The 25,915-nt window shown below is 38.2% G+C and overlaps 1 protein-coding gene and 1 long non-coding RNA gene across 3 annotated transcripts in view; both read left to right on the top strand.

Annotated features, from left to right (window-relative positions):
- Positions 1–25,915, top strand: part of LOC121736245 (dystrophin, isoforms A/C/F/G/H) — a 523,358-nt gene that overhangs the window by 368,217 nt on the left and 129,226 nt on the right. The window lies entirely within an intron of this gene.
- The window catches only part of LOC121735872, a 64,302-nt gene that overhangs the window by 18,552 nt on the left and 19,835 nt on the right, over positions 1–25,915 (top strand). The gene's annotated exons all lie outside the window — the stretch shown is intronic.

Genomic DNA, 25,915 nt, shown 5'->3' with positions numbered 1-25,915 from the left:
TCTACAGGTGTAACAAAATTAAGTGATAATACTTTAGGGTGTGTATGTGTCCCTTATAGTTTTACTGTGAAAATAGCAGCGCTGAGAGAATAGGTTTTTTCACTTTTGTATGGAAAAATTCATGACGCGAGGGCGCTTGCCTATACAAATTACAAATAAAAAAAAAATAACTCTTTAAGCGCTGCTACGTTTACAGTGAACTCTATTATACAGGGTGTAACGAAACTAAGTGATAATACTTTAGGGTGTGTATCTGTTCCTTGTGGAGAGTTCACTGTAAAAACAGCAGCGCTGAAAAACATTTTTTTTTCACTTTTCTATGGGCAAGGGCCTGACCCCGAGCGTCACGAGTTTCCCCATACATAGTGAAAAAAATATATCTTTCAGCGCTGCTACTTTCACAGTGAACACCCTAAAGTATTATCACTTACTTTTGTTACACTCTGTATTTCATGAAACTACAATTTTGTTGTTTAAAGGAACTTTATCTACGAGTACATACCTAATATTTTATAGAGTGAAAAATTAATCATGGAATTCGGAGGTATGACAACCAGACTACCTAGTCGGTTGATCACTAAATTATTTTTATAACTACGTAGATGAGCTGAGCTTCGTATCACCTTCCCTGGACATCCTAAAATTAGCCAAATCAGTTCAACCGATCTCGGATTTTAGCGAGACGGTCAAAATATTCAGTTTAAATTTTAATAGTTTCTTGATTTCTTAGAATATTAACTTCAAAAGTTGACAATCGTCCCGCAAATGGTCAGGAATGCGGATCAAGATGTCCGACTTAATATGGCGTGTTCCCAACGGTTATGGTCAGAAATGTATACCTTTAACCTCAAGAATGCTTTGATAAGCCGCATGTTTTTGTTATAAATAGTATCATAAATCATGTAACGTAATTCGTAAGTGTAAAAGATACACTTACGATACGTGGGAGAGCCATGCTTCGGCACGAATGGGCCGGCTCCACCGGAGAAATACCACGTTCTCACAGAAAACCGGCGTGAAACAGCACTTGCGCTGTGTTTCGCCGAGTGAGTGAGTTTACCGGAGGCCCAATCCCCTACCCTATTCCCTTCCTACCCTCACCTAATTTCTTCCCATCCCTACCCTCCTCTATTACCCTATTCCCTCTTAAAAGGCCGGCAACGCACTTGCAGCTCTTCTGATGCTGCGAGTGTCCATGGGCGACGGAAGTTGCTTTCCATCAGGTGACCCGTTTGCTCGTTTGCCCCCTTATTTCATAAAAAAAAACGATACATAATAAATAAAAGTCCTTAGTAGAAATATTGCATCAAATCTTTTAAAGTCAATATCCATCCTTCCAATCCTTCAGTGCCATATCTCCAATTCCTCACTGTCCGAGAAATCCTCATGAATACAATATTGAGTATTTTCCCCCACTTTGAGCGTTTCCCCCATATCCCCCACAATGGAGTCCACTGTCCTCATGATGTATGGGGGTGATGCACCGGATATACGAGCCAGGACTGATGTCCGTCTCCGCAATTTTTCATAGCTCGAGATTTTTAAAGCAAGAATTTTATATGTTTTATTTAAAGCAGGGTGGATGCAACATTATTAAAAGTACTAGCATTTTCTGGCAGCTTTGCTCGCGATATAGGTAGTATTTGAATACTTTTTAACCGACTTCCAAAAACTCCTCGTTTTTGGAAGTCGGTTAAAAAGTATTTTAATGTTATTAAAAAATTATTCCTCTTGGGTGTGGAATTTGAAAAATCTTTTTTTAGTGAATGTCTAAAAATATTATTGGAATTTATAATTACCAACCTAAATTACATATAATATATACATTCAATAATTATTACCTAACATTAATTAAATGAAGTTATTGAAATAAGCTCCAAAATTTCTGTCAAAGTGTTCATTACCTTAAAGTTAAGTAATCATAAAAATAATGTCCCAAAGTGAGGCCGTAAGAGCATAATAATCGCCCTATCCGTTTATTTATTAGTCTATTAGCTATCTACTTACTTTTAGCGGCATGAAAATGATACATTCTAGACAGTGTCTGTCAAGAGACACTTTACGAGATTCTGGCACCAAAACAATCCTTGTTAGGTTATTTCAAACTAGATGACGCCTGCAAGTCTGCAACCGCTGCCCCAAGATTCTTTTATCGCGCGGAACATTTTTTGGGGTAAAAAGTCTCCTTTATCCTTTACTGCATCTGAAAGTATCTCCATGCCGAGCAAAATCGTTTCATCGGTTTGGGCGTGACAAACATACACACACTTTCGCGTTTATTAGTATGGAATATGGATTCCCATACGAAAGCAATGCGGACAACAATATTTCTATTACATAGGAGTTATGGTTTCAATGGAACCGTTAGAACCAGTCGTTCGGTTCCCGGTGTAAGCGATCCCTATTGGGTATGGTATGCGACTGGTGGCCATATGTAGTCTGTGGTCAGATGATACTTTATTATCTGAGAATTTCAATTGATGGGACAACGTTTTGCGTTAAGTTAGAAATTTTCGCTCACGTGTTACTTTTCTAGTGTCACGGTACATCCATTAACAATGTACTTATGTACCTCTATTTGGATGGAAGCTGGCCATGTTGGCCATGGCGCTAAGAAATTATTTTTCAGAACTCTACGGTCTCTACCTTTGGAGGGGTTAAATACAGACAAAATACAATTAGGTGCAAATGAAACCGAAAAAATAGTATTTTAAATGGTTTGATTGTTTTAATGAAATAAGGGGGCAAACGAGCAAACGGGTCACCTGATGGAAACCAACTTCCGTCGCCCATGGACACTTGCAGCATCGGAAGAGCTGCAGGTGCGTTGCCGACCTTTTGAGAGGGAATTGGGTAATATGGGAGGATAGGGAAGGGAATAGGGGAGGGTAGGAAAGGAAATAGGGGAGGGTAAGAGAGGGAAAAGGGTAGGAGATTGGGCCTCCGGTAAACTCACTCACTCGGCGAAACACAGCGCAAGCGCTGTTTCACGCCGGTTTTCTGTGAGCCCGTGGTATTTCTCTGGTCGAGCCGGCCCATCTGCTCATCTGCTCTCTCATGTCGTAGATGTAGAGTGATCTTATACAACCAAAAGCCTAAAACATTCCTCGATAAATGGACAACCGAAAATATATTTTTTCAATTCGAACCAGCACGTCATCTTGAGATTCTAATCGTTCAAACCAACAACTCTTCAGCTTTTTAATATAAAGTATATAAGTCCCAATAATCTCCAGGAATCCTTCATGCAACAGCCTAAACAATATTTACCCACCTTATATATTCGCGACTATACATCATCTGACTTGTATTAACTCGTACCTGACGGGCCCCGGTGATTTGTCAGTGTCAGCAGGGCTGGTTATGAGCCCTTCAAGGGATGACGGGACCCTAAAAATGCCAGGAAATATCCCTTATTAACTTGTAGCGGAGTTATGTATGGATGTGGGAGAAGAAAAAGTCGCGTTTAAAATATAGCTTAAAATTATTTCTTTTTTTTCTGAACCTTTGGTGACCACGATAGAAGTAAGTTAGTAACTAGTAGCACGTATTAAGACAAAAAATATATTTTGTTATACTCGAAAACAAACTTGTATTTAAGTAGGTAAAGACTAGCGCGACTGTAACTCTTTAAGCAATCAATTCCAAAAAAATCCGCAGTTTATTTCGTTTTTAAATTGTATAAAAAAGAGCGAGTGTACAGAGTACATGTGGCGTAGTGACGCTATAATAATAATTATTATTATTTTGACCTTCTTTTTCATGTCACCTTGAGATTTGATCCTCAACGCGCCTAAAGAAGTCTAACTTTAAAAGACTATGCCTTCGAAGCTCCAGCTCTTCCAAAATTTCTGTATAAACCACAGAAAAAGCTTGCGCGTGTAACCTCTAATCGTATTTCCGTAAATCGAATCAGTTATCTGGGTGGAAATGGTGTCAATTCCCGTCGGCGAATTATACTAAAACAATCCCATCTTAGAGACGGTATTAATCGCATATTATTCCCCACTCCCCGGGGACTGGGGAAAAGTGGGAGTTTGGGAAAAACCACCGCACTCCAATTACTGAAATTAGGTGGAAGCCGCTCGGGAACAGGCTTAATCCAAGGAGGAGTAATGATGAAGTAATGATGAAGGATGCTGGGATTTCGTTGCACTGACTCAGCAATGTAAGATGAGAACTATAATAATAAATACGAATGTTGGTATCTTTACCCGGGTGTAGCATCCATAGTTCATACTAAGATCTACATATATTACTATATCTTATATATAAAAATGGATTTCCAAATGTGTTAGTCGCGCTAAAACTCGGAAACGCCTGAACGGATTGGGCTGATTTTAGTCTTAAAATATTCGTAGAAGTCCAGGGAAGGTTTTAAAGTGACACGAAGTTCACCGGGACAGCTAGTATAGAATATAAAAATGGATTTTCAATTGTGTTAGTAACGCTAAAACTCGAAAACGGCTGAACGGATTGGGCTGATTTAGTCTTAAAATATTCGTAGAAGTCCAGGGAAGGTTTTAAAGTGACACGAAGTTCACCGGGACAGCTAGTATAGAATATAAAAATGGATTTTCAATTGTGTTAGTAACGCTAAAACTCGAAAACGGCTGAACGGATTGGGCTGATTTAGTCTTAAAATATTCGTAGAAGTCCAGGGAAGGTTTTAAAGTGACACGAAGTTCACCGGGACAGCTAGTATTATATAAAACTCAAAGGACGGACATGGTGATCTATCAACGCACAGCCCAAATAGTGCCAAATTTCAGATCGATCCGTCCAGTGGGACGGATCGATCTGAAATTTGGCATGCAGGTATAGGCATCCGCTAAGAAAGGATTTTGATCAATTCCACCTCCATGAGATAAAATAGGGGATGAAAGTTTGCATGAAACTTAGTCAGTTTATACCGATCGGGCTGAGACTTTGATACCTAAATAATTGACGCGAGCGAAGTTACGGCAAAAAGCTAGTGTATTATAAATGCGTGTTATAGTGTATTATAAAGAGTATCATCTGTCTATCAGTTTGTCTGTCTATTACCTCTTCACGCCCAAACCGTTGAACTGATTTTGCTGGGTATAGAGATATTTTGAGTTCCGGGCAAGGACATAGGTTTTTTTATGAAATAAGGGGGCAAACGAGCAAACGGGTCACCTGATGGAAAGCAACTACCGTCGCCCATGGACACTCGCAGCATCAGAAGAGAAGAGAAGAGCTGCAGGTGCGTTGCCGGCCCGGCATAATGCAGCATAATGCATTAATGATACTTTTAAGCCCGGAAAAATGTGCAGTTCCCGCGTGACAAATGAATTTTGGCGCAAAGGAGTTGAAGGCGTCAACTAGTCTATTCATAAAACCTTATTTCAGAAGTCGGTTACGGATGAAATATGGAAGTTTGCGGCATAATATTTCACGTAGCGGCGTTTGACTTGTTAATAAATTGTTTTTAAAACAACGTTATTAAATATCGTCCGCCATTTTACAAAATGGCCGAGATGTTACGGGAATTTTGTAAGGAAATATTATTAAGAATACGTTTAGTCATATTTTACTCCTGACTGGTTCTTTATGCTAATAACATAAGAATCATTTTTGTTAAAAATAGAAGTAAAATTAAGTCAATATTTATTACGAGTATTTGCTTCGGAAGAGCATTCGACACCAACGTGCCTGTTTCATCGTTTACAGATATTTTTTGCTTCATGTCACTTCGATCTTTTGTAATAAAAATGTGGTAAGTATTGTATTTCTTCCCTGCTTATATTTTATGCGTGCCATTTAATTTGGTAGCATAATAGCAGCGTACTAAATATTGTTTACATTTACTTATATCAAAATTAATTAAAAAGTATCATACTTATTAATTTAAAAATTGTAACATCATACATCTATATACATGATACATATTAAAATTGGAGTGTTTGTTTGTAATATTGAAAGAACCGTTTTTTACTACATGCATATAAATGTTTATAGGATACATTTATACCAAAACAACATTTTTTACAATTTTTGTCTGTATGTCTGTCTGTTTGTTCCGGCTAATCTCTGAAATGGCTGAAGCGATTTTGACGGGACTTTTTTAGGCAAATAGCTGATGTAGTAAGGAATAACTTAGGCTACTTTGAACCGACTTCCGAAAAGGAGGAGGATATATTTTACTTTTTTTTATAAAGGAACCTTAAAAAGGGGATATTTTTTCTCTTTTTTATCTTTGTTATCACATTTTGCTGACGCGGACGAAGTCGCGGGCAACAGCTAGTAAAACATATTATTTAAAACAGTCAAGGTTCCGTATACACTAAAAAAACGTGACTCTATATTTTAATGAGCACAACAATATAAGCATGCGTTTACAAACTTTTTCTAAAAGCTCAACAAAAGCGGTGGGCGAAACTTTTTTACTTAATTAAAAAGTTCCCCAGCGAGCTTCAGCTAAAATAAATACTTTAGCGGTTAGTTTAACTGCAGTAACTGACAGACTGTAACTAACAGTTCGGAAACTGAATCTACCCACATTTCAACGAGCTAACTTATTGTCTAATGGTATGCGTATAGAACATAATGTCTATATGTACCCGACTTGCAAGAAAGAAGTTTTGTGTATATTTTGTAATGTCTTTTTTGGGGAAAAATAAAATACGAAATCTAGCATCTAATAAAAGGGTGGACCGAATTTAGATTCAGTTTTTTCGTTTGAAAGCTCACATGATCGAGATAGCTTTCTTTCTAACAATTAACTATATTGATATTTATTGTTTTTGTTTCAGGTAATATATTCAAAATTGGTATTCTCAAAAACTGAGTAAGTTGCTATATAAATAGCTTATCTACGCTGGTTTAAATCGTCAACAAATTATTATTGGTGTAATTAAAATTTGACAACAATAATGTAAGATTAAATTAATCCGACGAGGGAAGTTTACGTTATATATAATTTAGTTAATTAAATGTTTAAACAGCTGAGTACGGTACAAGGTACAGGAGATTGGGACAGGTGAAATACAATACTTCTTAAGATATTATGGTTGATAACTTTATATACAGAAAAAACTCTTGTCTCTATATAAATTTTGGAAAACTGCTTTGGCACGACATCCATACTTATAAATACGAAAGTGTGTCTCTCTGTCTGTTACCTCATCATGCCCAAACTGCTGAACCGATTTTGCTGAAATTTAATAATATCTATGGACGCTTCACACCACGTCAGTCTCGTCTCGTGCTAGTACCAAAAAGGCGTCATCTAGTAACGTACTGTATAATATTCTATTGTCTCCTATACTGAAGACAAAACAGGGTAAAGGAAATAGATTGAAACTTTAATAGACAAAAAAAACTGCTGTTTTACAGAACACTTATTAATAGCATTAAAACTATAAATTAGAAAAAAATATTTTAATATAAAGTATGTACTTAACTGTATTTTAAGGTGCTCTACCGATTTCGGTGACGGTGGCCGATTTCATTGAAACCAGGCCAGCTACGCAGGATTTTATAGTCCCCAAGTGTCTGCGCAGTACACAAGAGCACTCTCTATTCCTTTACTCTCATAACCCAGTGGGACGGAAGACCGACACGACCGGTGAGAGATCAGGCGCAGGACCTACTTTTTACATGCCCATCCGACGCGTGGATCATCTTACTTGTCAGACAATCAGGTGATCAGCCTTTATTGTCCTAACCACACTTGGAAATAACATGTTTTCAACGCGGGAATCGAACCCACGACCTCCGAGTCAAGAGCCGCACTCTATACCACTAGACCACGGAGGCGTTTGACCACTATCCGACTATAACAGTTATAGCAGGCCTTTCCCACTCGCGCATTTAAGTATCGAACTGTAAGTACCCCTTTAAAGGGGCAAATCACAAGGGAATTTAAAGGGACTCACAAGCGAGCGGTGACGCGCGCGCAAGATTTTTTCGTCGCATATATCTACGTACTGATTTTATCGCTGTGACAGAATCGCTATTAATCTGATAAATATGAATAATTGAAAAAAGTCAAAGAAATATTTCAATAAAGTAATTTAAGACTTTAAAATACAAAAAAAGATAAAAGAAATACACAAACCTAGCAAATAAACCAATTTGTTACAAGCAAACCGCATACTACACATAAATAAACACACGTTACTATGTTTAAGTTGTATAAAATTCCTGACCAGCTCCTACACTATAATCGATTATATCTTATATCTTTAAACGAGCAATTCTTGTATATATATAATTGGAATCTCGGAATCGGCTCCAACGATTTTCATGAAATTTAGTATATAGGGGGTTTCGGGGGCGATAAATCGATCTAGCTAGGAATCATTTTAAGAAAATGTCATTTTCATCGAATACCAATAATAATAAGCAAAGCTCGGTCAAATAGCTAGTAACTATTATAAAATATACGTTGGGATTTTAGTGATCGAAGGTTGGGTTACTAAAATTTGATTATTACTATAAAAAAGTTTGCTATTAGTAGCTATAGTAATTAAAAGAAGATTATTTTATTTTCTAAAAGGTGACAATCTTGATTTCGTCAGAAAGGGTACATCTTACGCGATAGAAAGAGAGCGCACATGTAGGCAAATATCATTGTAGCCACCTAGCACTTCGCGGTCGGAATTTGAACTTTATAGTATCGTAGCATGAGTTGTTATTTCTTTAAACGGGTTTCATGAGTGGGAATTCTGTTGGTACTGCTAATATATATTCTGTGGTTATAGTCGGATAGTCATAAAAAAATAGAGCACCTCAAAATACAGTTAAGTACTTTATCTTAAAATATTTTTTTCTAAATAGATTTTGCTTAGGTATGGAGATGCTTTAAGTCCCGGGAAAGGACATGGGACACTTTTATCCCGAAAAAATGTAAGGTTCCCGCACGATAACCTAATTTTGTCACACATTACGCCGAAGGCCCAAATAACACAAACGCCGTCACCTCTAACTCGGGCCCACCCAATTTAAACTAATTCTCTAATAACAACAGATTATGTAAATGTGTTTGTTGCGGGGTTCGCGGTTAACATCCAAGCCTTCGACAACTTCACGCGCAAACATTATCCCGATTTGCTCAGTCATTTCAGAACAAGTCAAAATGGAAGCTTATAACTGCGATATAATGTTTTTAAGTGTATTTGTGAATGTTTTTGGCACATTCTAACCTAAAACGACAGGTGCTAAAAAATTTCAACAAACATTGCGATACGAGAATTTTATATATTATTAGCTATCCCTGTGACCTTCGTATCATTTAAAACCTTCCCTGGACTTCAAGGATTATTTTAAGGCTAAAATTAGCAGAATCGGTCCAGCCGTTATCGAGTTATAGCGTTACTAACGCAATTGGAAATCTATTTTATATACATACTAGCTGTCCCGGTGAACTTCGTGTCACTTTAAAACCTTCCCTGGACTTCTACGAATATTTTAAGACTAAAATCAGTCCAATCCGTCCAGGCGTTTTCGAGTTTTAGCGCGACTAAAACATTTGAAAATCCATTTTTATATATAATAATACAGATTTTGTTTATTACTCTATGACATCATTTGTACAAATTGTAGATGATTTTTTATGACTTAAAACAGATAGTATAAATGCCACATAATATACTAAACTAGATGACGCCCGGAACCGTACATTTCTCCGGGACTCAAAGTATCTCCGTGCCAAATTTCAGCCGTGACTTTCAGCAAAATCGGTTCAGCGGTTTGGGCGTGAAGAGGTAACAGACAGACAGACACGTTTTGCATTTACCTCTATAATATTATTTAGTATGGAACTATGGATTAGAAAGAAATAGGTAAATATTTGTGTCAATGACTCAATTTTATTTTAATTTTACATGATTTTTATGACTCCTACCTAAAACAGATAATATTATATATTACGACATATCATATAATAATACTATGTTCCCACACATTTTTATATGTTCGAGCGATAAGAAGATACTTAAGTTTAGTGCTAACAATTATTATTCTAGAATTCTTGTATTTTGAGAGCTAAAACCTTAAAACCTAATGACAATGGTTAGCATTTGCTTAATGTTACCATGATAAAAACATTAATATTATCATCAGCCCAGCAGCCAAGCACTTATTATCACAATACTTTAGGGTGTGTATGGGTCCCCATACACACCAGTATTATCACTTAGTTTTGTGGTATATGTGGACTTAGCTGTGAAAGTAGGAGCGCTGAAAGAGTAACGTTTTTTACCTTTGTACGGGAAAATCTGGCTCTGGCTATTTGTTGCCTCGTCACGATTAAACCGCTGATCCGATTTTGATGAAATTCGGTATGGAGATACTCGAAATCCCGGGAAAGGACATAAGATACTTTTTATCCCGGAAAAATGTGGAATTCATGCGCGATGAACGAACGAAGTTGCGGGCTCTTTATTTGGGGACTCTACATCTAAATAAATAAAATAAATAAATAAATAAACGTTTTTTCGACGTAAATTTAAACATTACACAAACTACCTACATTTAAAATAAAAGGAAAACTACGTCTGCGTCAAAACTTCGAAAAACATAACCCTTTTTCGGGCGCGGTTGGGTAAAAATAGTTCAAATATTGGAGCATTTTCAACTAAGTTGCAGTTCAGTGGAGGGTTTGAACACAGCTGTCCCGGCAGTGCCGACGACGCGAATATAGAATGGTGCGAATTTTATATTTCCGTCTGTGCATCACGGCATACTTACTAATATTATTGATGCGAAAGTGTGTCTGTTTGTAAATTATTTGTGTAAGTCTGTAACAATTTATGTCTGTTCAAGTTTCAACTTCCTATACTGTACTCGGCGAAACATGGCGGTAGCGGTCTTTGACTCCCTGTCAAACTTGTAATTTTCTTTACAAAGCCGCGATTGACAACATCTGACACTTCATTGACAATGACTAGTTTTTGACAGGGAGTCAATGACTGCTACCGCCATGTTTGGCCGAGTACAGTTTAATCAATTTTTGAATAAGTTTGAGACGCGGAAATGGGCATGTTATAGTTTCGGTGGTTATGGTTATAAAACGATGTTTGTTTCATGCGTGATAACTGATATAAATATTTAGATTCATACTGCATGAATGCCTGTTCTTCGCCAAAAATCCAACGATAATCATATTTTTTCATGTCAGCCGTGTTGTAAAAAGAAAATAGATCAAATTATTTTAGTTTCAAAGCGACAACGCAACTGCGTCTGCACCATAAAGTTAATATACCTAGCGGAATAGAGCAACAATCTCGAGCTGTCAAACGAAACCGAAATTGGTATTTTTTTTATTTTTTTTTATGAAATAAGGGGGCAAACGAGCAAACGGGTCACCTGAAGCTTCAGAAGAGCTGCAGGTGCGATGCCGGCCTTTTAAGAGGGAATAGGGTAATAGGGGAGGGTAGGGATGGGAAGGGAAGGGAATAGGGGAGGGTAGGGAAGGGAATAGGGTAGGGGATTGGGCCTCCGGTAAACTCACTCACTCGGCGAAACACAGCGCAAGCGCTGATTCACGCCGGTTTTCTGTGAGAACGTGGTATTTCTCCGGTCGAGCTGGCCCATTCGTGCCGAAGCATGGCTCTCCCACGTATTATATACATCTGTGTGAAAAATATGTGTACGTATACACTTACACAAAAGCATGATTGAACATGAAGTCTATCCCCCTTATTAATAAACATTGTATAAGCTTAGAATAGTTATGCAGTGTTTTGTTCCTGTCACACAAGTGACATTTTTAATTGGATTGTAGAAGACAAAACATCGTGTAACTATTCAAAGCTTATACAACGTTTATTAATAAGGGGGTATGAGATTAAATTGTCAACGTGCGGCACGTGCCGACTGGACGTCAAAAAAAAGAGTGCGGCTGTCATGTATCACACGTCTCTTTTTACCACGCAGTATTACTGATAGTGACATCTCGCTTGCTCAGGCCTTTATTTCTCTATTCCGCTAGGTATATTAACTTTATGGTCTGCACATACACGTAAAACTGACAACTCCATTTTTCATAGCATAGTACATTAGTACAGCCAACCAGTGCTTAGCGGTTTTGCGTAAGAGTCTACGCAAAATTTCGCATTATTGCGCCCGCTATACGCAATTAATTGTATAATGCAGCCGTTTTTCGGTAATTGTATTAATTATTCGGTCAGCAACTCGCCACTGAACGAATTATTGAATGTAATTGAATGAACGGCACGTGGAATCCATTCGTTCATTTTCAACTCAATTCATTTTGTTGCGATTTATAAGTTTACTGTAGATCGTGAGGCATAAGAATTAGTATTCAACACACATAAACGTGTATGGATCCCCTTTATAGAGTTCAGTGTGAAAGTAGGAGCGCTCTAAAAAGTGACTTTTTTTAGCTTTTGCATGGGATAATTCATGACGCTGGGGCGCATACCGATGCAAATCACAAAAAAAAATTACGGCTCTGTAATGGGACACATACACACTCTAAAGTATTATCACTTCGTTTTGTAACACCCTCTAATTATTCTATCCATGGCGTACCGAGGGGGGCAGATCATGTTGACGTCCCTACTAAGTATATTATCTAGTACTTTTATCTATAAAAATTAAGAAAACGAATTTTTGCCATTTGTTTGCAATACAATATTTTTACAACTAAAATCTTATTTGCCCCCCCCCTCCCCCCCCCCCCCCTGGCCTAGAACCTGGGTACGCCCATGCCTCTATCAATACATTTTTTATACGAGTTGATTATCATTTTTCGCCCCAAGATTTTGACTATTATCTTTATATATAAAAAAATGGATTTTCAAATGTGTTAGCCGCGCTAAAACTCGCTAACGACTGAACGGATTGGGCTGGTTTTAGTCTTAAAATATTCGTAGAAGTCCAGGGAAGGTTTTAAAGTGACACGAAGTGTCACCGGGACAGCTAGTAGTCTATATTTCTAATACGTTCTATAACCTTTAAGCGGTTAAAAAAATCGGACACTTTCTTTGTGTTCTTTAAAAACAGGTTTTGAGGTTACTAAGGCAAAATTTTAAGACTGTTTAAGCAGGAACTTGGTCGATATAACCAGTCCTAATTAACAAAATAGCTGAACGTAATCAATGAGCCGGTTCCACCGCGGTAATCGGGGTTTAAACGCTCGTTAACCGAGCCGTGGTCGCGATTAACAATTGCCGGTAATCTCTGTACATTGTTCAGATTAATTATTATCTGTGTAACACAATAATGGATAGACTACAGATATAAAAGGAAAGATTGGACAAAGAAATTGTTGGTTTTCACTGAAGATAAATTTAAGTAATTTAATTGATTTTGGAAAATTTACCTTGATCTTCCCTACCCTTACCTTCTTAAACAAGCTAAAAGCCGAGCTTTGTGAGGGCTCGCGTCCTCACAACTTGACTGACTGTTGATTGACATAATAATTATATTAATATATCTACATATCTTATATCTTTAAACGAGCAATTCTTGTATATATATATAATTGGAATCTCGGAATCGGCTCCAACGATTTTCATGAAATTTAGTATATAGGGGGTTTCGGGGGCGATAAATCGATCTAGCTAGGAAACATTTTTAAAAAATGTTATTTCATTCGTGTTTTATTGAATACCGAGCAAAGCTCGGTCAAACAGCTAGTAAATAATTAAAGCGCTAATCAATAGGCGTGATAGTTTTTCCGTAAAGTCTGGTAAAGTGTACCACAAAATGTACAGGTTGTGGGATATACTAGGGGTCGCTTCGCTCGCCCTGATAAAGTATTTTCAAATAAACTACAGATATTTTTGACACATGATCCGTTAGGCAAAAAATATATTTTGACATATTAAAAGTTTCTAAAAAAAGAATAAAAGGACATAGGTAAGTATATTAGTTTATTATTCCAAAATTGTACGGTTTTTGTGCGAATTCAGGCATAACGAAGCTACGGGATTAAATAAAAATGCTCTCGAATTTTCACAAACCCTCATTCTTTTATCAACTCAACCCTTGTTACTACACGGGAAAAAACTTCCCGCCATACATTACTTAGAATCTCGGATGTTAAAGAGTACATTATAATTTATCCCAAAAAGAACGCGCACACTATGACGAGCCGCAGCGGTTATATTGCGAGGCGAATGAAGTTTTTATAAGTTTGAGATATAATATTATTATGATAGCAGCAAAAAATAAAAAAGACAACACATCATTAAAAGAAAAGGTTATAGCTGCATTATAAAAAAAGAAAAACATATTTCTTATAAATAATAATGCTGCATAGCTCCGCCGCTGCAAGAAAGTGTTGGAGAATTATTATTGACAGTTCGGCGCTTTGTGTATGACGGTTCTGCACCTGCAAGCTATTTAAAGAGCCTTTGTATTTAAAGACTCTTAATGTACAATTCCTCGCCTTTAGATCAATTCGCTCCGTCCCAACACGCTGTCCCATAATTTAATCTATATCGATGTGTAAATAAATTGGTATTTCCATTGCGCTCCGCCCCGCTTGCTGCTCAGCATGGTGTGTGCGTTAATAGAGCCGTATCCGAGGCGGAGCTTAACCTGTCCGCAGCGGATTATCCCAAGCGGGATAACTGGACTAGTGTATCAGTTCTTTTGCCATGTTTCATGCCTCCTGTTATATATTGCGTTCAACTTTTTAGGCTCTACTTTTTACGGACTTCCAGAAAAAGAGAAGGTATTCTGTATATTTTTTTATTTGTTGTTTAAAAAAGGCCCGTACGAGATTTTTATGCCTGTTCTTCTTGGCGGTGACATATTAATATGTACTAAACGCATAATACTTGTAGACTCTAGCAGCAAATGTTTTCATTAAAAAAATAAAACAGTTAAGTGATAATACTTTAGGGTGTGTACGTGTTCCATGTAGAGAGTTCACTGTGAAAGTAGCAATGCTGAAAGACCAATTTTTTTCTCACTTTTGTATGGGGTAACAAGTCCTTATGGGTCGCAGTGACGTCAGACCTACAGCGACCTGTCTTCTAAAACAAATGGGGTAATTTGTGACGCTGGAGCGCTCGCCCATACAAAAGTGAAAAAAATATTGGTATTTCAGCGCTGCTATTTTCACGGTGTCTCTACAAGGAACACGTACACACTCATAAAGTATCATCACTTAGTTTTGTTACACCTGTATAATATTATTTAATCTACGTTTGAAGATGTCAAATAATATTGATAAACATCTTCGAATTACATAGTTAATCTAGATTCTAGGCTCTAATTTTGTATTTATTTGAAGTTATATTTTATAAGTTTTGCTACAAGATTAGGAAGTTTCTATTGAAATTTGTTTCAATAGAAACATTTAAGCGACTTATAAACGCTTAACTTTGAATAAATTAAATTAAAATCCTTTTCAAATTCTGGGACATAATTTTAGAACAAGCAAAATATTATTTAAGTTATAAGACTTGATAGTGAACTGTACTGTGTGTGATAGTACTTAATACTTACTACCATAGTCAGAATAACCTACTTTTTTAAGTCGGTTAAAAATGTTGATTACCTTTTTTAAATTTGACGAAGAGTCGAACAGAAAATTGAGTTATTATTACAAAATTTTGAGTGCAATCGTAAGACTTTCATTTACGTTACAACGTGTAAGCGTAGTTGAAACGTCGATTAAGCGGCGTGTTAATTTTAACGCGCCGTTAACGCGTTAAACCGACACTAAGCCGCGGGCTTTGTAATTGAATATGTTCATGAGGTCATTACCGATAATCCGGACAGTTACCACTTCGGTTAACCGCTCAGAGCGCGCTTTACCGGTTAGGGCGGTCGCATATTATCGCTTAGGGCAGTAACACATAATATCGCTTAAGGCTTCTTACAGACGAACGACACTTGTGCTGAGGCAAGAGCGCTAAGGCGGCACATTAATCGCTTACGGATCGCTTAGGGTGTATATTACCGCTTCTAGGGTGGTTGCACATTTTCAGTTAGGCCGCCTCATACTATCATTTAGGGCGCACTTTACTGGTTAGGACAGGCGCATATTATCGCTTAGGGCGGTCGCATATTATCGCTAAGGGCAGTAACACATAATATCGCTTAAGGCTTCTTACAGACGAACGACACTTGTGCTGAGGCAAGAGCGCTAAGGCGGCACATTAATCGCTTACGGATCGCTTAGGGTGTATATTACCGCTTAGGGTGGTTGCACATTTTCAGTTAGGCCGCCGCATACTATCATTTAGGGCGCACTTTACTGGTTAGGACAGGCGCATATTATCGCTTAGGGCGGTCACATATTATCGCTTAGGACGGCCGCGCATTATCGCTTAGGGCGGTAACACATTTGCCGCTCACGTCCTCAATCATGTTTACTTTAATCCAAAGCGTAAAAGAAAATATATTCAACCAGATGACGCCCGCAACTCCACTGCGCCAAAATTCGTTAATCGCGCGGGAACCGTACATTTTTCCGGATAAAAACGACCCTAGGTAAGTGTGTGTATCCGTATTCTGTGACCTCTTCACGCCCAAACCGCTGAACCGATTTTACTCAAGGTAGATTCCTTATGATACCTTGAGTACTAAGAAAGGACATAAGATACTTTCGTCCCGGAAAATGTACGTTTCGTGCGATAAACGAATAATAATAATATCTATGGACGCTTCACACCACGTCAGTCTGGCCCCGTACAGTCTGAAGGACTTGTGTTACGGGTACCAGACAACGGAAATATATTTAATACTTTTATACTATACATAATATATTTGAGATTTTTATTATAATTTATGATACACATATTTATTACACATCCATGACCCAGGAACTTTGAAAACTTTTTGTTCGAACCCCCGACCCCCGGCTTGAGCTACCAACAGCCCACCAACTGAGCCACAGAGGTCGTCATTTTTTTTTTATGAAATAAGGGAGCAAACGAGCAAACGGGTCACCTGATGGAAAGCAATTTCCGTCGCCCATGGACACTCGCAGCATCAGAAGAGCTGCAGGTGCGTTGCCGGCCTTCTAAGGGGTAATAGGGGAGGGTAGGGAAGGGAATAGGGGAGGGTACGGAAGGGAATAGTTGAGGGTACGGAAGGAAAAGGGTAGGGGATTGGGCCTCCGGTAAACTCACTTACTCGGCGAAACACAGCGGAAGCGCTGTTTCACGCCGGTTTTCTGTGAGGACGTGGTATTTCTCCGGTCGAGCCGGCCCATTCGTGCCGAAGCATGGCTCTCCCACGTCAAAAAATTTGGGCGCGGGCGTTATCTAGTTTTAAAAAAATCCTCATTTTATGTGCCCCAAATATAAATCTGATATCCAGATTACGCCAAACCTCAAACACCGTCCGTCCAAAGGTATTTGTTTGAAAAACAATATTGTCTAGCACGCAGAGATCTCCACGAGATAGGGCACGCACGACGCTCGTTAAGGGGGGAAAGAGGGGGGTAAAGGAGGGATTATGTATACAGTAATGTAAGCTACATTGTTGCGGAAATGAGGATGTAAATTAATAAAATTTCATCGAGAGAATTCTTATGTTTTTTTTGGTAGAATAGCATCAGTGGGGCTAAAATGATCGCTTTGGAGAATCATAATATGTATCATTATCTTAAAATCGCAAAATGGTCACTCTGTTTGCAATTCATGTCTAGTTAATATTTACCCATTTATTTTCTAATATATTAAAATAAGTCGGGTTTTCCTTCCTGACGCTATAACTCCAGAACGCACGAACCGATTTCAACGGTTTTGTATTCATTGGAAAGGTCTCGGGCTCCGTGAAGTCTATAGAAAAAAATCAGAAAAAACTTCAAGAGAAAAGCAGGAAAACAGGGAAAATCATTTTATGGCAAAACAACGTTTGCCGAGACAGCTAGTCAATCATAATATTTAAAAGGAAAGATGCTCTATTAGCTCTGCTATTATATTATACGCAAAGTCATATTTCGTTTTGGGGCACTCTGTATTATTATTATAACCAGCTCTTAAAAGTCAGTAACAAAATATACCCCTCTTAAACGTTATACAATATACAGTTACGAAAATGTCACGAAACGTGACGGAAGCCCTTTATAAATGTGATATTGATCTAATGTGACTTATTAGGGAATAGGGCCCTTAGAGGTTAAGGGTACGTCAATCCACTGAAGGGAGGGCACCGATTTATACTCGTATAAGGATGTTGTTTTTTCCACGAAAAAACTCGTAGAAACCGTGCATTTTACTACGATAACGTATTTGAATCTCCTACCTGCGCCGTTTAAAAAATGAGTAAGTAATTATCCTTATGTTATAAAATGTTAGTTATCTGGTTCTTCTACTCACGTCTTATTTTATTTTATAAAAGACTAGCTATTCCGGCAAACGTTGTTTTGCCATAAAATGATTTTCCCTGTTGTCCTGCTTTTCTATTGAAGTTTTTACTGATTTTTTTTCTATAGGCCTCACGGAGCCCGAGACCTTTCTAACGAATGTAAAACCGTGGAAATCGGTCCGTGCGTTCTGGAGTTATAGCGTCAGGAAGGAAAACCCGACTTATTTTTATCTTTCTATCTCCACAAGGTCCGTAAGACCCAGAAAAAAGTCTATAAGACCCTTTGAATGTCCAACGCGAGTGGATTAGGAATTGGATCACTGGATAATAAAAAGCTTGCCACTATTGAATAGTAATATAAAAATGTATAAAAATATCAACAAGAGACAGTTCTGTTCGTGAAAATAATCTATATACAGAGTGTAACAAAAATAAGTGATAATACGTTAGGGTGTGTACGTGTTCCTTGTAGAGAGTTCACTGTGAAATTAGCAGCGCTGAAAGGCCAATTTTTTTTCACTTTTATATGGGGAAACTCGTGACACTCGGGCCCTTGCCCATACAAAAGTGAAGAAAAGTTTTCGTCTTTCAGCGCTGCTACTTTCACAGTGAACTCTACAAGGAACACTTAAACATCCTAAAGTACTATCACTTATTTTTGCTACACACTGTATATAAAAATGGATTTTCAATTGTGTTAGTAACGCTAAAACTCGGAAACGCCTGAACGGAATGGGCTAATTTCAGTCTTAAAATATTCGTAGAAGTCCAGGGAAGGTTTTAATGCGACACGAAGTTCACCGGGACAGTTAGTATATCATAGAATCTTAAGATTTTTCCCTGAAAGTAATAACATACTAGTTTGAAGCCGCAGATTCGCTTTTTTTTTAATTTCCAATTCTGTGTAGAATCCGAAAACCATTTAATACTCAGGTTTTAAATAATTCCAAAAATGTTAATGATTATTACTAAAAATTATGTAACACGAGGGTAAAATGTTCTTTGAGATCAACTTGAAATCAAACCAAACCAAGTATTAAGGTAAAACAGAACCTTTGTTCCAAATTTATACTGAATCAAAATGGCCGCGTCAAATGAATTTCAGCTGTCAAACGTGGCACGAACATGGCGGATAATTAATTTTGTTAATTAAATATTTTAATCACGTTGTTTTGGGTTTAAAAGTTGGTGGATATATTCTTAAAGGACGCTTTGGGCTCGATTTAAAGTTTTATTAAATACATAAATTATTGTCTAATTTAAGCTATACTTAATTATAGATAAAATTACTGCTAGCAAAACTTTTCAATATTTGCAACTCTTTCACATGAATACTTCTGATTCCTGGATGGAGTTTGTTATGCTAGTAGTTTGGCCTTCGAATTTGTTCTCAGGCCAAATACTGGCATAAGCACTTAAGCGTGGGAGAGCCATGCTTCGGCACGAATGGGCCGGCTCGACCGGATTAATACCACGTTCTCACAGAATACCGGCGTGAAACAGCGCTTGCGCTGTGTTTCGCCGAGTGAGTGAGTTTACCGGAGGCCCAATCCCCTACCCTATTAGGGAATAGGGTAGGGGATTGGGCCTCCGGTAAACTTCCTTCACACACTTCTAACACTTCCTACCCTCCCCTATTCCCTTCCCTTCCCTACCCTCCCCTATTCCCTCTTAAAGGGCCGGCAACGCACATGCATCTCTTCTGATGCTGCGAGTGTCCATGGGCGACGGAATTTGCTTTCCATTAGGTGACCCGTTTGCTCGTTTGCCCCCTCTTTTCATAAAAAAAAAGCTATCAGTAAATACGGAACCCTAAAAACGAGCCCTAGAATCATCTGATGGTGATAGCAACATCTGATTTATACTTGTTATTCCTCTAGTACTGAGTTTCTTAAAATCATTGTTCAATCGTGATATTTTTTCGCCGATTTTCTGCATGACCGTGGTGAAAATAAAATGATAATTGCCTAATATATTATCTACACTTTGAATCTTTTCAGCATTCTCCTACTTGTTAACCTAGCATCGGTTCAGGAACTAACCCGACGAGAAGAACGCCTTTAGCACAAAAATGTAAAAATTTCACTATATTTATACGGCCTGCATAGGCCAACGAGGTATCTCACTCTCGAGATAATTAAAAACTACTCCTCTCATAGTGTCAAAATCTCAACATTATCTGGACAAAACTCTATAAAACGTGTTATTTCGATGATAGATTTACGCGAGAAAAAATGTTTGCCATGCTAGGGTCAATAGAGATGAAGAGACAAACCATCAAACATCGAGAAAACATGGAGAGTGAGATGTCTCGTTGGCGTATGCTAGGCAGGCTGGTGACAAACAGACGGACAGACAATGAAGTCACAGTAATAAAGTCACAGTCTTTGGGTGCAAAACCCTTGATAGTAAAGCGACTTGGCTTTCTCACATTTAAAGTTGTACGTTTTCGCCGGCTAGAAATGTTCGGATCAAAATATTAGAGCTTCGCAAAAGTGACTATTGTAAAACCTGCAGCGCCAGTCGAACGGGTCGGGGAGGCACTTATTCATAATTTCAGCTATTCGGCGTTGGCTCGAATTCGCTTCAAATTGAATGCTCAGATCTCAGAAGGAGCTAATGGAAAATAAGATTTAACTTGACGACATCTTTAACTGGATTCTATTGTAGACGTGTTTTAAGATGTGTATTCTTAAAATTCAATAACACTGGATACGTTTTAAGAAATACTAATTAAATGGACTATAGAGGCCAGCAGTAAGTATGTTTCGGGCGGAATTCGTTTATCGAGGTTAATACGTCTGTGCGGTAATAAGCGTATGCCTTTTTCGAGAATTAATTCCCTATCCTCACCTATTCCCTTCCCTTCCCATCCCTACCCTCCCCCATTACCTTATCCCGTTTTAAAAAAAACTTTGTTTTTATGAAATAAGGGGGCAAACGAGCAAACGGGTCACCTGATGGAAAGCAACTTCCGTCGCCCATGGACACTCGCAGCATCAGAAGAGATGCATGTGCGTTGCCGGCCCTTTAAGAGGGAATAGGGGAGGGTAGGGAAGGGAAGGGAATAGGGGAGGGTAGGAAGTGTTAGAAGTGTGTGAAGGAAGTTTACCGGAGGCCCAATCCCCTACCCTATTCCCTAATAGGGTAGGGGATTGGGCCTCCGGTAAACTCACTCACTCGGCGAAACACAGCGCAAGCGCTGTTTCACGCCGGTATTCTGTGAGAACGTGGTATTAATCCGGTCGAGCCGGCCCATTCGTGCCGAAGCAAGGCTCTGTCACGTATAAAATGTAAATTCATAGTCCATACCACGATACCAATCAATTCTATCGGTTCTGTTGATAAAGCAGTAGGAGGAAAAAGTTTTTTGTTCCAAATAAATTATGATTTTTATAACGTTTGAACCCTATAGTATAAAATGAAGCGTAAAATAATTTACAAAAAGTGTAAAAAATCAAACATTCTGTCTATATTATGTAACTAGCTGTTGCCCGCGACTTCGTCCGCGTCAGCAAAATGTGATGATGAAGATAATAAAAAAGAGATAATTTTTCCGAACAAAATATATAAAAAAATAAAATAAGTATATCCTTTATTGAAAGTCAGTTAAAAAGTAGCCTATTTAGTTATTACATCAGCTACCTGCCAATTAAAGTCCCGTCAAAATCGCACCAGCCGTTTCGGATATTAGCCGGAACAAACAGACAGACAGACATACAGACAAAAATTGTAAAAAATGTTTTTTTGATGTCTGGGCCTCTATCATCAGCTCTTAAATCCATTCTCTTTACGTCCTTATACTGACTGTATAAGGACGTAAAGTGAATGGATTTAAGAGCTCATGATAGAGGCCCTGTACCCTATATACATTCATATTATGCATTTAGTAAAAAACGGTTCTTTCAATATTACAAACAGGCACTCCAATTTTATTTATATGTACAGATGTATAGATGTATAGATTAAAAAAAAAATAGCGTTTTCTATTACGTTCAAAGCCTATCCATTGACATAACCGATAAAATTAATATAAAAAGCTGTCAAATATGTAAAAAATAGCCAAGCCAATTTCACCACGGCTTGTAAATAGCCAAAACTATGAGTTATTGGCTTCCGGGTCACCTTTGAGTAAACATGTGAGGGTCCGGCTCCATCAATCACCGGGGGGTGTTGGAGGTGGGGGGTGTTAGGGGGTATGGGGGTTGGAGCCGTGATTTGTCTTGTGAGTGATGTTTTCCTTATAATTACCGCTGACTGGTTGAAGTGATGTGATTTGTTATGGATCACTTAGAGAAGATCTTTTTGTGATACGAATACATTTAGGATGATTTAGTTGTCGTGTCCCAAATGAGAATGTTTTGTTTGAATTATTTTACTGGACCTAATTACTAAGGTTTCGCTGTCTTTTTTTATGAAATACGGGGGCAAACGAGCAAACGGGTCACCTGATGGAAAGCAACTTCCGTCGCCCATGGACACTCGCAGCATCAGAAGGAATGTGCGTTACCGGTCTTTTAAGAGGGAATAGGCTAATAGGGGAGGATAGGGATAGGAAGGGAAGGGAATAGGGGAGGGTAGGAAAGGGAATAGGGTAGGGGATTGGGCCTCCGGTAATCTCACTCAGTCGGCGAAACACAGCGCAAGCGCTGTTCCACGCCGGTTCTGTGAAAACGTGGTATTTCTCCGGTCGAGCCGGCCCATTCGTGCCGAAGCATGGTTCTCCCACGTTTGTCTGTCTCTTCACCAGGCTTGAGGCTGCATCTCTAGAACTGTGGATAGCTTGACAGTTGAAAGGTTTAAAATTGTTATTTAGTCGCGACACTTGCTTGATATTAACTATTTAGTCAATGGTCCAGAACCCTAAGACTACTAAAGTCTTAGTACCCACGAGTCTGTGGGCCTACTACGACACCGTTCTGAGACACAAACAATCGGACGAGAATGCCGCGTCCTGCTCTAACAATGTTTCACGTTTGTTGGAGTAGGATGCGGCATTCTCGTACGATTGTTTGAGTCTCAAAACGGTTTCGTGGTACAGCCACTGACTCGCACTAGGCTGATTGTTTCGTCTCTTTTACATCCCATGTTTTTACCCTTTTAGTCTTTTGCTTTTAATATCTACCAAGTCTGATGTCACCCTAATAACCGGCTAACGCACTTGCAATATACAGTATGTAAAATATGTCTCTACCACGAAAATATCTCCGTCCAATTTCCAAACAACGTTTTAATACTATCATGTCCACTGCTCACTCGGTAACGTACGACGCAATTTGCCGCCCTCTAAATCACCGATGGACTCCGCCCGAATTTACTAACAGCTCGGTTTAGGTAGTAGGTTGTGCTAGGATCAATAGTGATAGAGTAACGCCATGTTTCAGTGGCTCAGAGCTTGAAGTGGTCGCAGGGTCGATTGCCGCGTTGGGTGGTGTTTCTAAAGCAGGCTGATCACTGGGTTATGAGAGTAAAAGAAGCGTCGATATTTGTTAATCGCGCGGGAACCCTAAATTTTTCAGAAAAAAAACAAAATCTATGTCCTTTCCTGTCTCAAAGTATTTCCATATTCATATTAATCGGTTCAGTGGTTTAAGCGTAAAGGTAACAGATACTTTACATTAGCACAAGTTAATGCCCGCAATTCCGTAGCGCAGAAACTTGTTTGTCGCGCGGGAACCGTACATTTTCCTGCGTAAAAGTATCTTATGTCCCTTTTTGGTACTCAAAGCATCTCCATGCCAAAACTCAGCAAAATCTGTTCAGCGGCTTGGGCGTGAAGAGGTAACAGACAGACAGACACACTTTTTATTACATTGATTACTACGGTGTAGTCAGCAATAGTCACTGGATGCAAGCTACTGACATGACACTGGAATTTATATTTAACCCATCAAGCCCCATAAGCTCACCGGAGAGCGAGACACAATAGAATTACAATAGATTTCCAAGACTCCACGATCGAAGTGTTAAGACTAGATGACGCCCGTACCGTACATTTTTCAGGATAAAAACTAACCTTTGTCCCCTTCTAGGATCTAAGACAAGCGTGGAGGCAGACAGTTTATAAGTACGGAATACGAATACACTGAACTTACGGCATCGGCACTAGCAAGCTGCACTGGCCACTGTCGAGTCAGTAAAGCCATTAGGAGTAAGGACAGCTCTAACACAGTGGTAATGCTAGTGATGGGATATTTGTGCTGGCACGACTGTTGGCGGTCGTAATGGCGTACCGTTGTGGTGTGCTAGTGAGGGGAAATTGTTTAACGATAAAATGATAAACTCGTTTTTTAGCAGTAAAAAAAACATGAACTCGACGGTAAATGAATTAAGTACGAATAAAACTGTTGAGTTACAAGAATCGTTAATTTATTTATTACAACACCAAGTTATAACATTATGATGAATAATGATAAGAAAAACGATGTAAAAATAGCGCACTAAATATTGAGTTTCATTTCTACAAATAATGTGAAGTGTAATCAATAAGTTAAAGATGTTCCCTTGACAAACTTGGTATTGCATGATTTATAAAGTTATTTCTCGAGAATGCGTGAATGCACTCAAAATATAAATCTGACATAAATAATAACTTGACCTTTAAAATTATACTAAAATATGATTTATTTTATTTAAAACAGTTTCTGGATTATACGAAATGCAATTTTAATAATAATGGTAGAAAATTTGACGCCGCGCGACTGAAACGTCTGCCCATTAAAAGTTTTCGCGCCATTTGCGCACATCAGTTAAAACTACTGCTCCATTTTAATACATACGCTTTTATATCTGAAAAATTGTCATGATTCATGAATAATTATTGTATTTATGCTAGTATCTATTACATATTATAAAACAAAGTCGTCTTTATTTCCCCCATGTCCCTTTGTTCCCTTTAATCTTTAAAACTACGCAACGGATTTTGATAATTCTTTCAATTTTAGATAGCCCATTTATCGAGGAAGGCTATAGGTTGTATTTTATCACGTTAAGACTAATAAGAGCGAAGAAATAGAGGAAAATGTGGAAAAAACGGGGAACATTATTTGAAAGGGCTAACTTGAACGCGCTAATCTCAGGAACTACTGGTCCGATTTGAAAAATTATTTCAGTGTTAGATAGCCTTTTTATTGAGGAAGGCTATGGGCTATAGGCTATATTTTATAGCGCTAAGACCAATAGGAGAATGAAATGAAGAAGAAAATGTGGAAAAACGGGGGAATTTATTTGAAAGGGCTTATCTCGCGAACTACCTACTGGAGCAATTTTTATGTTATTTGGCACAGATAAGAAGTAGACCACGTGAAGGATTATAGGCTATCGATTTTAATCATTTTTTCAGTGGCTATATATTTTATAGCCGTACGACGCCGGGGCGCGTCGCTAGTTAATTATAATTTTATAGCAACCATGACGTTAATGCTTATAGTCCGGATAACTATTAACGTTGACATTGTGTTACTAAAATTATGATTTAAACAAAAAAAAGCTCAGCTACAACATAAACAGGTGCTTTTTTAAAAGTCTATAAACTACCAAGACTAGACCAAATAATATAAAATTATTGGACAAACCATCAAAACACTCGACAGATACTCAAATGACATTATCGACTTTAGAATTTCATCGATAAGAACTATCGATACAG

The sequence above is a fragment of the Aricia agestis genome, chromosome 18, assembly GCF_905147365.1.
Source record: "Aricia agestis chromosome 18, ilAriAges1.1, whole genome shotgun sequence".
Lineage (NCBI taxonomy): Eukaryota > Metazoa > Arthropoda > Insecta > Lepidoptera > Lycaenidae > Aricia > Aricia agestis.
Note: the sequence above shows the minus strand (reverse complement) of the source record. Positions and strands in the feature narration are given on the sequence as shown.